The 14,632-nt window shown below is 44.2% G+C and overlaps 1 protein-coding gene across 10 annotated transcripts in view; it reads right to left on the bottom strand.

Annotated features, from left to right (window-relative positions):
• The window catches only part of LOC128691825 (uncharacterized), a 1,033,854-nt gene that overhangs the window by 534,581 nt on the left and 484,641 nt on the right, over positions 1–14,632 (bottom strand). The window lies entirely within an intron of this gene.

Genomic DNA, 14,632 nt, shown 5'->3' with positions numbered 1-14,632 from the left:
AACACTGCCGAGAAGAGATGCATAGTCCTCCCCAGCAACTCCATTGCCAAACACGTTTCCAACATCTTTTCCAATACCTCATTACAAGTATCTACCGCCACAACCACGACTATCAAGGACATTACCAGTAATAGACAGGACAAGCTTCAATCCTCTGCAGGGGTATCCATAATCCCTTGCAATGACTGCAGCAAATTATACGTGGGCGAAACATCAAGAGACCTCCAAACACGTATTTCAGAACACCAGTATGCAGGCAGATCTGACGATTCAAGGAATGCCTGTGTTCAACACCGAAATTCACACAACCATTTAATCAACTACAAAAACTCAAGACTTATCGCCAGAGAAGACAACACTCAATACCGAGAAATCCTGGAATCATCACTTATCTGTACATCCAATAACTTCAACAAGAACAACGGCTTCTATAACATAGCTGAACCACTTGCCAAGAAACTTCTTTAGCGCTATCCCACACAACATAAAAATGGAGGAACACTGCAGAAGGTCTACTCATATACTTATTCAATCTCTCTACAAAGCTACCCAAGGTATTACACTATGACCCTCCTCGGTAGATTATCACATGCAACATTCTCCATCTGACCCAGCATTCTCAATCTGAATTCATCCTATTATTACTCACGTACCTTCCACCCAGGTAGATTTGTTTGTGACTTGATAAAGCCCACTGTGTGGGCGAAACGTTGTCAATAAAGGATCACGTTATACTGCATGTGTGTTTATATTCACATCTTAAACCTATTAATAAAATAACAAAGTGTAAATAGCTTTTACATTATTTACAGTGAACGAAAAATTGTAAAAGCTGTGTCGTAAATAATTTCTTCTCTCACAAGTGTGATGCATCAATGTTATCAAGACTATGAAACTTCCTTTTGTCACCATTATCATGTGTTGTGGCCGGGAGCTCGAGATTAACACCTGTCTTACCTGTGTGTCTTGTGTTGACTAACATGCTCCTACCTCACCCCACCTGTCTCCTCCCGCCGCCTTTCTCACTTTTTCTCTTCCTCTTCATGCTTTAAATGAGAAGAGGAGAAATATGCTGGTTTTAATATTACACACACACACACACACACACACACATGGCAAGTTGAGGCAGGGCCAGGAGCTACGTACTGACCCTTGCAAGCACATACTGGTGAGCACGCACGCACGAGGACAAATCTTTTACGTTTCCGAACACCTATGTATCCCAACACCTAGGCAACCCAATACCTAGGTGTTCCAACCCCTAGGTATCCCAACACCTAGGTGTTCCAACCCCTAGGTATCGCAACACCTAAGTGTTCCAACCCCTAGGTATCCCAATACCTAAGTGTTCCAACCCCTAGGTATCCCAATACCTAGGTGTTCCAACCCCTAGGTATCCCAATACCTACGTGTTCCAACCCCTAGGTATCCCAATACCTAGGTGTTCCAACCCCTAGGTATCCCAATACCTACGTGTTCCAACCCCTAGGTATCCCAATACCTACGTGTTCCAACCCCTAGGTATCCCAATACCTACGTGTTCCAACCCCTAGGTATCCCAATACCTACGTGTTCCAACCCCTAGGTATACCAATACCTAGGTGTTCCAACCCCTAGGTATCCCAATACCTACGTGTTCCAACCCCTAGGTATCCCAATACCTACGTGTTCCAACCCCTAGGTATCCCAATACCTAGGTGTTCCAACCCCTAGGTATCCCAATACCTACGTGTTCCAACCCCTAGGTATCCCAATACCTACGTGTTCCAACCCCTAGGTATCCCAATACCTAGGTGTTCCAACCCCTAGGTATCCCAATACCTAGGTGTTCCAACCCCTAGGTATCCCAATACCTAGGTGTTCCAACCCCTAGGTATCCCAATACCTACGTGTTCCAACCCCTAGGTATCCCAATACGTACGTGTTCCAACCCCTAGGTATCCCAATACCTAGGTGTTCCAACCCCTAGGTATCCCAATACCTACGTGTTCCAACCCCTAGGTATCCCAATACCTACGTGTTCCAACCCCTAGGTATCCCAATACCTACGTGTTCGAACCACTAGGTATCCCAATACCTAGGTGTTCCAACCCCTAGGTATCCCAATACCTAGGTGTTCCAACCCCTAGGTATCCCAATACCTAGGTGTTCCAACCCCTAGGTATCCCAATACCTAGGTGTTCCAACCCCTAGGTATCCCAATACCTAGGTGTTCCAACCCCTAGATATCCCAATACCTAGGTGTTCCAACCCCTAGGTATCCCAATACCTAGGTGTTCCAACCCCTAGGTATCCCAATACCTAGGTGTTCCAACCCCTAGATATCCCAATACCTAGGTGTTCCAACCCCTAGGTATCCCAATACCTAGGTGTTCCAACCCCTAGGTATCCCAATACCTAAGTGTTCCTACCCCTTAGGTATCCCAATACCTAGGTGTTCCTACCCCTTAGGTAGCCCAATACCTAGGTGTTTCTACCCCTTAGGAAGCCCAATACCTAGGTGTTCCTACCCCTTAGGAAGCCCAATACCTAGGTGTTCCTACCCGTTAAGTATCCCAATACCTAGGTGTTCCTACCCCTTAGGTATCCCAATACCTAGGTGTTCCAATCCTAGGTATCCCAATACCTAGGTGTTCCAACCCTAGGTATCCCAATACCTAGGTGTTCCAACCCTAGGTATCCCAATACCTAGGTGTTCCAACCCTAGGTATCCCAATACCTAGGTGTTCCAACCCTAGGTATCCCAATACCTAGGTGTTCCAACCCTAGGTATCCCAATACCTAGGTGTTCCAACCCTAGGTATCCCAATACCTAGGTGTTCCAACCCTAGGTACCCCAATACCTAGGTGTTCCAACCCTAGGTACCCCAATACCTAGGTGTTCCAACCCTAGGTACCCCAATACCTAGGTGTTCCAACCCTAGGTACCCCAATACCTAGTTGTTCCAACCCCTAGGTGTCCCAACTCCTAAGTATTCCAATACCTAGGTGCTCCAACCCCTAGGTATCCCAATACCTAGGTGTTCCAACCCTTAGGTATCCCAATACCTAGGTGTTCCAACCCCTAGGTATCCCAATACCTAGGTGTTCCAACCCCTAGGTATCCCAATACCTAGGTGTTCCAACCCCTAGGTATCCCAATACCTAGGTGTTCCAACCCCCAAGTATCCCAATACCTAGGTGTTCCAACCCCCAAGTATCCCAATACCTAGGTGTTCCAACCCCCAAGTATCCCAATACCTAGGTGTTCCAACCCCTAAGTATCCCAATACCTAGGTGTTCCAACCCCTAGGTATCCCAATACCTAGGTGTTCCAATTCCTAGGTATCCCAATACCTAGGTGTTCCAACCCCTAGGTATCCCAATACCTAGGTATCCCAACATCTAGGTTTCCAACACCTAGGTATCCGAACAACTTCGCGCACAACGGTCTAAGATCTCTGGGTGATCATCGTACAGCTGACACCACTATCAGCTGAGCGGCTGCTGGACGCTGTTTTCATCCCAGGTTTAACAACGCCAGTTTAACGTTACCTCAAATCGACAAATTCTTTCTACCCAATCCTCCATCAATTTTACTCTCAATTTTTTTTTTAAATATTACCAACCACGATAAAGTTTATAATAAAATAATAAATAAAACCCATTTCAAAACTCAAAAATTCTTAGAGTAAGGAAACCACTGTTCATCCTGGAGAAGAAGGTATTTTTTTAAATTTGAATATAGAGGAATTTCTATTCTTAGAAGCTGGTCTACTGTCCCCGCTGAGGTCAACTATATCTATTGTAGTGTTGCAGGTAAGGTGCTCAAGCAATTAACCTGTATTTGAGGAGTGCGGTCAGTATTTGTACAGGTAAGCCACGACGCCTGATTGCCTTAGTGGCTTGTTGGAAGATGGGTTAGCAGGAGGGAAGGTGGGACGGATGCATCAGCAGTGTGCTGCTACACTATTATGGATGGTGTTTCCCTGTCATATTCCATCACAATGGATGGTGTTTCCCTGTCATATTCCATCACAATGGATGGTGTTTCCCTGTCATATTCCCATCACACAGGATGAGTTTTCCTGTCATATTCCGTCACACAGGATGGGTTACAGTGTTGAAATCTGCCAGTCCGAAGTGGGAGATTTCAGTGGGGAGGACTGTTAGTGGTCATTACTGTGAGGGAGGGTTGTTGGTGGAGTGTGTGTGATGGTGGTGGTGGGTTACAGTACTAGTAGGAAGCAGGAAAATCCGCTTAGCCAAAGCTTGCAACACCAACATTCACTCAAGCACAAGCTTCTGCCTCTCCTATTACACATTTTTCTGCTGCTTCTTCCACACCGTCGAGTTCTGAATGTTACAAGCTAAGTCGAGAGTAACCCAGGGACAAGTTAGATGCGCACACACCTAGCTCGTTTACACACTTGAGCAAACACTAGGACATATTTATTAAAAAAACGTTGCGATCCTGGGGCCCTGATCGCTTCTAGAAGTACCTTTGATGAAGTTTGAGTCTTTCTACTCCCGGAGCCCGGCCATGGACCAGGCTAGTCTGGTAACCAGGCTGTTGCTGCTGGTGGTCCGCTGGCTCACATATCCATCACAGCCTGGTTGATCTGGCACCTGGTGAAGATACTTGTCCAGTTTCCTCTTGAAGATTTCTGCAATAGTTCCAGCAGTTTCTGATCAAGATGAAGGTCCCAGGACCGAAAACTTTCTTAACCAACTTGTCATTATCTATTACCACAACATCTAGGTGTACCTGCAGGTTGAGCTCTAACTAATGAACCTGGTTTTTTTTGCACTTACTCTTGCCCCTGAGGGTTGTCATAAAGTTCTCCACTATAGGGCCTTCCGTTGCATTCCATCCACCTTCACACTGAAGGAATTCTTTCAAGAACTTCTTTGGCTCATGTGAAGTTACGGTTTCCAGATGTGTCCCATTTTCGTCAGCAGCAACAACCTGGTTGATCAGGCAAGCCTGGCTGCGGGAGTAGAAAAACCCGAAACTCATAATGTATATCAAAGGCATACATTGGAATACCTAACAGACAAGTAGGTGAATAAGACACGTGTACAATATTTGGATAACTCTCTTGGGGAGACGTTTCGCCCACCAATGGGCTTTATCACTCCAATATAGGAAACATTTCTGGAGACAGTGGAAGACGTGAAGTACAAGTCTGAGGTGATAACACTCTTAACATCTCAAAATAGTTTCTCCTTGTCAATTTTACGTCTCTGAGAAATTTTAAAATTGTGTCCAAGTCTCCTATCCTATTGTTTATCATAGTCTTCATAGTTTTTGGAGCATCCTCGCAGCATCCTTGGAGCATCCTCGCAACATCCTTGGAGAATCCTCGCATCCTTGGAGCATCCTCGCATCCTTGGAGCATCCTCGCAACATCCTTGGAGCATCCTCGCAACATCCTTGGAGCATCCTCGCAACATCCTTGGAGCATCCACGCAGCATCCTTGGAGCATCCTCGCAACATCCTTGGAGCATCCTCGCAGCATCCTTGGAGCATCCTCGCAACATCCTTGGAGCATCCTAGCAGCATCCTTGGAGAATCCTCGCAACATCCTTGGAGCATCCTCGCAGCATCCTTGGAGCATCCTCGCAACATCCTTGGAGAATCCTCGCAACATCCTTGGAGCATCCTCGCAACATCCTTGGAGCATCCTCGCAGCATCCTTGGAGCATCCTCGCAACATCCTTGGAGCATCCTCGCAACATCCTTGGAGCATCCACGCAGCATCCTCGCATCCTTGAAGCATCCTCGGAGCATCTTTGCATCCTCAAAGCATCCATGCTACATCCTTGGAGCATCCTCGCAGTATCCTTGCATCCTCGGAGAATCCTTGCAGCATCCTGGGATCATTGCAGCATTACCACCTAAGCAATCACACAGCACCTGAAGGATACGTGAAGGATGCTTACGGAGGTCAATGCCTCCGAGGCCAGGTCCTAGACTAGACCTACTGGTGGATAAAGACCTGATCAACCAGGCTGTTACTGCTGGCAGCTGGCAATGGTCACTTGCTTCAGTAGGCTCCACGTATCAATAGGTTTTATTAGTGGGGGGAAGCCTTTGCTAGCCCCCCTCTACCTCTTCTAACGTGTTACCCCCCGCCCAACCTCGCCTCCTCACCTGTTCAGACATCCCCTCCCCTCACCATCTACTCCCCCTCCTCACCTGTGCAGATATCTCCTCCCCTCACCACCTACTCCACCTCCTCACTGGTGCAGACATCCCCTCCCTTAACCATCTACTCCCCCTCCTCACCTGTGCAGATATCCCCTCCCCTCACCACCTACTCCCCCTCCTCACTGGTGCAGACATCCCCTCCCCTCACCACCTACTCCTCAGCTGTTCAGACACTCCTCCCCAATCACTCCCACGCCTCCCATCGTTCACCGTCCAGTGGGTGGTCTTAGCTCAACGATATTGTTACAATCTGCACCAAATCTCACACACACACACACACACACACACACACACACACACACACACACACACACACACACACACACACACACACAGCTGCTCATGCGAGGCTAACAAATCTTCTTACTGCTTTCAGGAGCCACAATAAAGAATCCTTCAGGACACTGTAAACGTCGCATGTCAGAAATATCTTAGAATACGCAGCACCAATGTGGAGCCCACACACACACACACACACACAAATCAGAATCTGGAGAAAGTACAATGGTTTACACTCAGTATTCCACCACTGAACGTTGAACTAGAAAAGGTTTGAAGAATGAAATCTGAGTGTCTTGGAAGAGAGAACAATGAGAGAGATGATAACGACATACAAAGTAACCAGAGGTTTCTGTATAGCACACTGGGACAGACTGCTTGAAATGTGAGGTACACAGACAATAGGACACAGATTGAGGCTCAGAACAAAGAAAGGCAAGAGATGTTAGGAAATACTTCAGTCTTATAGAGATAAAGAAGTGTAATATGGTGATAAAAGCAAACTTCATACACAGTTTCAAGAGTATGTTATGACCCAGGAACCAGTATATGTATGCAGGTTTCCGAGGTTATGAAATGAGAGCAAACAACTGGGCGAACACACACTGACAACTGGGTTATTCTAGGTTAAATCTGTGAAAAAGGACATGTACAGTTCAGGACATTTATTTTAGGAAACGTTTCGCCACGAGTGGCTTCTTCAGTCCTAATACATAGATAATTAAGAAACGAGTATATATAGTGGCAGGAGTCAGGTGGCAAACCGCGAGGGAGGCGGCGGCGGCAGCACAATTGCGGTGTATTACTTACACATGTCTACATCAACAAAACCACTGTATAAATTTATGCTACTTGCAAAATTACTGGTAGATTTCCTGAATAAAACTTTTCACTTACATGAATGTGAAAAAGATGAGAGGACACCCTTCAGTTTACAACATCAGCATGGGATGCTAAGGCACATGCGCAACACTTGGCTATCTTTACTTACCTAACGTATCGCCTACACATTAGACTTCTTCAGTCAAACATAGAGCTGACTAAATATGGAGACAGCAAAAGAAATCTATATTCAACTGCAGAAGCCTACTGTGTAGGCGAAACGTTTCGTCAGTGAAGTTACCTAAATGTTGCAGATGTGTCTTACTCTTCTTCTTAATGGTACTGATGAGTTTAAAGAGTTTTTTTATATTTTAGCAGCCCGGCCTCTGGGTCAGGCTTATTTGGTGCTTGCCTGGTCAACCAGGGTCTTGCTGCTAGTGGCCCGTCTACAAATGTATGCACCATAGCCCGGCTAATCAGGAGCTGATTTGAACTTATCAAATTCCCCCTTGAACACAGCCATGGCTATGTTGGTAATTCCCTTATGTATGAAGGGAAGGCATTGAAGATTCAGGTCTTTTTACCCTTATGAAAGGAGGGCGTTGAAAAGTCTAGGTCCTTTTACAGATCATCAGGCTATTAAAGGACTTGAAGGCACACTACCCATGGAGGTGGAAGCCTAGTCCTGGCTATTAGAGCCCTTTTGGGGTGGGGGTGTGGCATGCAAAGAGTATGTTACAATTTATTTGACGTATGTGCACACTCCCATGTAGGCTGCATCCCAACCAGCGAACCAGGTGCTAAGAGCTTAACGATATGGGTACCCATCGTTAAATCAGTACCTTGGTTCATTAACCAATCACAGGTGGGCCCACCAAGTGCTGAGGAGAGACATCACTTGTGGTCAGCATTTGCCAGACTTGCCTCTAGCTGGTTTAAGCACTGTGCTCTATCTGGCTTCTGTCTTTTGCCTTCCCTCTACCTCCTTACCCATCTCTGTGCAGATCAAGAAATTTTTTATAATTTTTATATTATAGGGTTGCAGCCCGAGACTCCATATTTGACTGGGTGATCTGAGTGAGATTCACCCCTGGCAATAAGGTAAGTTTCTTTCATAGGAAATCCTTCAGAAGCACTTACAATCAAATATCCAGTGTAATATTTACTCTTCATGTATATTCTGTGTAAAGGGACAGAAAATACTGCTCCTCCAAATGCCTCTAAAAGAACTGATGAATGCAATGAAGTTTTTTCAGAGAGGGCAAGTACTCCCTCTCTTATAAGGGAACAATAAGCCCTGGTATCCCTAGACGTTCTTCAGCTTTCTTTGAATTCTCCTGAGGGGAGATGTGACTACTGTAGTATGGGGCCATACCACCTCTACTTCTTTCTGGTTCATCTCAAAAGGGAGGGTAGTAATTCTCCCTAATGGTTGGGGTTTAGCTGAGCAGTTGGACTCTACATGGCCGGGTTTATGGCAAAAATAACAGGTTACCTCGTGTTTTACTTTGGCTCCCTGCTGATTTTGTGGTTGGTGTCACTCTGTATACTAACGTCGTTGTTCACCATGCTGAGCATGAGTTTGATGTTGCTCACCAGGTTGGCCATGAGTCTGATCTCGTGGTTCACACGGTGACCTAGTTGGTTGGTGTTGGCGTTCACCTTCATCCTGCCACTTCGTCCTCCAGTCAGGAACTCTGACGATTTCTACTCATGCCAGGCTGTTGGGAGGAAAGATAAGACTGCTCGGACAAGGAGCAGTTAGTCTCAAAGGTGTCAGCCAACCTGGCTGCTTCCAATGCAGTGGTCAACGAATGATCTTCGAGGACGACTCTAACCACTAGTCAAACAGATTACAGGTTATCCACCAAAAGTAACTGGACTAGGTCTGAGAAGTTAGCAACACTTGTCTTATGTCACTTGGTGAAGGCTTTCAACTGCTGTCTTACAAGTCTACATGCGACTGACCCAACTGACATTCACACAATTTAAATTCCCTCCTGTACTTGGCGCGAATACACTGATAAGCCCCAAGAACCGTGGTTTTAACCATCCGAGAGTTAACAAATTCTTCATTATTCAACACAGATGTGAACTCTTGTGCCTTACCATACAATGCTGTATGCACCAATGCTGCTCAAGCCATCTTAATGCTCGAAAAATTGTTCAGGCTCGGCTTCAACAAAACGAGGAACTAGCTGCACTGCCTTTTGCACACTAAAGTCATCCACAGTCTACTTAAATTGCCTCCTCTCCTCCTCTCTATCAAACTTTTCTCTAGCAAATGCTCGCTGCTCCCTGGTTGTTTCAAGACTGAGTTTGGCTAACTCAAGCGCCAATGAAGCGGACTCACCCCGAGACAAACCCAGTGCTCCTTCTGCTTTACAAAGCTGGTCTGATTGCTCTCATGTTATTCCACCCACATTACGAAGGAACCTAAGCGGAGATCGGCGATTAACAGCTCCTGTAGTGGGAGATACTTCAGTTTGGTGCGCCATAGTTGCTTCATCCTTTAACTTTGCACGAAAAATGTCACAAAGCTGCTAAGCAGTGAGAGTTTGTTGATACTATGTACCAATAGAATGAGCAATTCTCCAGCATTGCTGTAGAGATAATTTGGGCAGATTTAGTAGAGTATATTCAGATATTCAGACAACTGCCTGACCCATGTACATGGCATTAACCTTAACATAATGCACTGTCTGCAATGCATGCAACAAGCAACAATATGACTTGCAGGATACACACACACACAGTAGCAAGGCTGACACGTAATAACGAAAGCGATGGCAAGGCTGACACACAATGCTGAGCGATAGCAAGCCTTAGTATTGTTGGGAGCTTCAGCTCCCAACAATACTAAGACCAGCTCCAGCTCCCAGACAGGCCCCCATATTATGAACACTGGTAAAGAATGGCCTGTGACCTGGCCGTAATGGGTTGGAGCAAAACAAACTCAGCAGTACTATTTAACTTGTATTTCTTTCACCACACACACACAATATATATATATATATATATATATATATATATATATATATATATATATATATATATATATATATATATATATATTAGCTAAGTACACTATGTACAGGAGTTGAATATGTGCACCACATGGTGATAGAGGGCAAAGACAGAAAGCACAGTGCTTCAACCAGCTAGAGGCAAGTCTGGCAAATGCTGACCACGAGTGATACCACGTCGCCTCAGCACTAGGCGGGCCCACCTGTGATTGGGTAATGAACCAAGGTACTGATTTGACGATGGGTACCCGTATCGTTAAACCCTTAGCACCTGGTTTGCTAGTTGGGAGGTAGCCTATATTGGACAGTGCACATACGCTGTATAAATTGAGGGCGAGAGAAGGGCGTTGAAAATTCTAGGTGCACTTACTCATGTAGAAAGGGAGTTCGTTGCAATGATTAGACTACATTCCTGACGGTATAAGTAGTACTCCCTGCCTCCCTCAGCCTATACCCATCTCCCTCTCTTCTCCCTTACACTCGTTTCTCCTTCCCTCTCCTCCCTTACACTCGTTTCTCCTTCCCTCTCCTGACCTACATCTTAGGTTACCTCACCTGTACCGTCTGGTGTACCACGCCACGTTTTCTTTGCGTAAAGCGTATTTGCTTACCCTCGGACCTTGCGGTTTTGAAGCTATTTTTATTACGTTTCTCTACCATTTTCACTATTTCAACAGCCTGGTTGATCGGGTCATCATCCAAGCCTGGTCTGGTACCGGGTCCCGGGGTATACTAATCCCCCAGAATAGATTGCAAGTAGAATACAGGAGCCAACAGGTAGACTACAAGTAGAATACAAGCGCCTACAGGTAGACTGCAGGTATAATACAGGAGCCCACAGGTAGAGTACAGAAACCTGCAGGTAGAATATAGGAGCCTACAGGTAGAATACAGGAGCCTACAGGTAGAATACAGGAGCCTACAGGTAGAATACAGGAGCCTATAGGTAGACTACAAGAGCCTACAAGTAGAATACAGGAGCGTACAAGTAGACTACAAGTAGAATACAGGTAGACTGCAGGTAGAATACAGGAACCTACAGGTAGACAAGTAGAATACAGAAGTCTACAGGTAGACAAGAATACACGAGCCTACAGGTAGACAAGAATACACGAGCCTACAGGTAGACAAGAATACACGAGCCTACAGGTAGACTCGAGTTAGCTTACAGGTAGACCACGGTTACCCTACAGAGAGACGAACTTCAAATACACTCAACTTCCCGGATCAAGAGCTCCTCACCAAGGACACCCTCCCTACGTCTCCCTGGAAGACACACACAAACGTAAATCCCCCACAAAAGCCTAGCATAACCGCCTCAACGTCAGCACTCCAGTACATCCACTTTAATACACCAGAATACATCGTATACTCACACCATCCCAGTATCCATCTCTCCTTTAATATGGCATTGGTAAACATACCCAGCCCAGACACCTCCACTATTTGCTTTGACTTTAGTAAAGCCTCTATAGTCTTTATATACTTGTTTAGCCCTGTATTTAATAAATTATTGTATAGATCTAATAAAGCATGATATAGACTTAATAAAGTACTATATACTTAATAAAGTACTGTATACTTAATAAAGTACTGTATAGCTTTAATAAAGCACGTTACAGACTTAGCAATGTACGGACTTCATAAACTACTGTAGAGACTTAATGAAGTCCAGTATACATGCTCTGACCACCACCCACACTGCGGATTTAGCGCTCACCATGAATAAAATTCACACCCACTTTTACAGCCACGGGGAAATGATTCAGTAAATATGCAAATTAACTGCCGACACGCGTGTATAGTCATATATAATGTATGAGGTCGTGTATAATGTATGAAGGCGTGTATAATGTATGAAGGCGTGTATAATGTATGAAGGCGTGTATAATGTATGAGATCGTGTATAATGTATGAGATCGTGTATAATATATGAGATCCTGTATAATGTATGAAGGCGTGTATAATGTATGAAGGCGTGTATAATGTATGAGGGCGTGTATAATGTATGAAGGCGTGTATAATGTATGAGGTCGTGTATAATGTATGAAGGCGTGTATAATGTATGAGGTCGTGTATAATGTATGAGGTCGTGTATAATGTATGAGATCGTGTATAATGTATGAGGTCGTGTATAATGTATGAAGTCGTTTATAATGTGTGAAGTCGTATATAATATATGAGGTCGTGAATAATGTATGAAAGTGTGTACAATGTATGAGGTCGTGAATAATGTGTGAAGTCGTGAATAATGTGTGAAGTCGTGTATAATGTGTGAAGTGTATAATGAATGAGGTCGTGTATAATGTATGAAGTGTATGTGTGAAGTCGTGTATAATGTATGAAGGCGTGTATGTATGAAGGCGTGTATAATGCATGAAGGGATGTATAAATGATCGGTGGGCGTCATGCGTTCACGTTCATGAATAATGAACCTTAGAATATAATGTATGAGAAAGGAACATGAGCGAAATATTCAGACATCTGTCAAGTTACAATGATCTTAACCAACACACACCTGTCATGTTACAATGATCTTAACCAACACACACCTGTCATGTTACAATGATCTTAACCAACACACACATCTGTCAAGTTACAATGATCTTAACCAACACACACATCTGTCAAGTTACAATGATCTTAACCAACACACACATCTGTCAAGTTACAATGATCTTAACCAACACACAACTGTCATGTTACAATGATATTAACCAACACACACCTGTCATGTTACAATGATCTTAACACACACACCTGTCATGTTACAATGATCTTAACACACACACACACCTGTCATGTTACAATCTTAACACATACACACTTGTCATGTTAGAAGTATCACAAGGCAGGTGCCATCAATATAATCACCCAGGTGTCACATTACGTGGTTTCGCCCGTGCTTAAGTTGCTAGTTACGTTAGCGAAATGTTTCACTTGTATTACATTCATGGAGAAGAGGTAAACCCACACGAGCCCCCCATGAGGAAAGGCAGGCAATCAGGCTTGATTCGAGGAAAGCGATGATAGCGGCGATACTCTTGGATCAAGAGCTCTTCACGTTGCATTGACAATAACATGTGTATTTAAATATTTAGGATCACTAGGTTAGTACACGAGGGTTATGAAGGCTACATATTACCTGTACGCCGGTCATGGCTACTTTAATACCTAAAATACGCTTTGAAATAAAGTATATATACCAGCATATATTTTTACGTATATACGCCAATGTAATTATATATATATATATATATATATATATATATATATATATATATATATATATATATATATATATATATATATATATATATATTAGTGTGTGTACACTCACCTAGTTATACTCACCTAGTTGAGGTTGTGGGGGTCGAGTCCGAGCTCCTGGCCCCGCCTCTTCACTGATCGCTACTAGGTCACTCTCCGCTACTGTGTGTGTGTGTATGTGTGTGTGTGTGTGTGTGTGTGTGTGTGTGTGTGTGTGTGTGTGTGTGTGTGTGTGTGTGTGTGTATGTGTGTGTGTGTGTGTGTGTGTGTATGTGTGTGTGTATGTGTGTGTGTATGTGTGTGTGTATGTGTGTGTATATGTGTGTGTATGTGTGTGTGTGTGTGTCTGTATGTGTGTGTCTGTATGTGTGTGTCTGTATGTGTGTCTGTATGTGTGTCTGTATATGTGTGTCTGTATATGTGTGTCTGTATATGTGTGTCTGTATATGTGTGTCTGTATATGTGTGTCTGTATATGTGTGTCTGTATATGTGTGTCTGTATATGTGTGTCTGTATATGTGTGTCTGTATGTGTGTGTCTGTATGTGTGTGTCTATGTGTGTGTCTGTATGTGTGTGTCTGTATGTGTGTGTCTGTATGTGTGTACGTGTGTATGTCTGTACGTGTGTGTATGTCTGTACGTGTGTGTGTGTGTGTATTTGTGTGTCTGTATGTGTGTGTGTGTGTCTGTATGTGTCTGTGGGTGTGTGTGTGTGTGCTTGTACCCACCTAACTGTGGTTGCAGGGGTCGAGCCATAGCTCCTGGCCCCCGCCTCTTCACTGGTCGCCACTGTGTGTCTTCATTATTATACATGCAATTAATAAAATCTACTAACAGTTGTAACTACTTGACGACTCACAGACAATATAATCATCACAGTCGACATATTCACTTCAGCTCACCTTCACATCAAACGTGATTACATTAATTACTACCGCAGGAAATAAATATAATCCTATGTAATTATCCCGCGTCTCTAACAGGTTGTCATCCCTTCCGCCCTTATATATAAATACCTTATTTCATTATTACATTTATCAA

The sequence above is a fragment of the Cherax quadricarinatus genome, chromosome 75 (assembly GCF_038502225.1).
Source record: "Cherax quadricarinatus isolate ZL_2023a chromosome 75, ASM3850222v1, whole genome shotgun sequence".
Taxonomy (NCBI): Eukaryota; Metazoa; Arthropoda; class Malacostraca; order Decapoda; family Parastacidae; genus Cherax; species Cherax quadricarinatus.
This window is presented reverse-complemented; position numbering and strand designations above follow the sequence as displayed.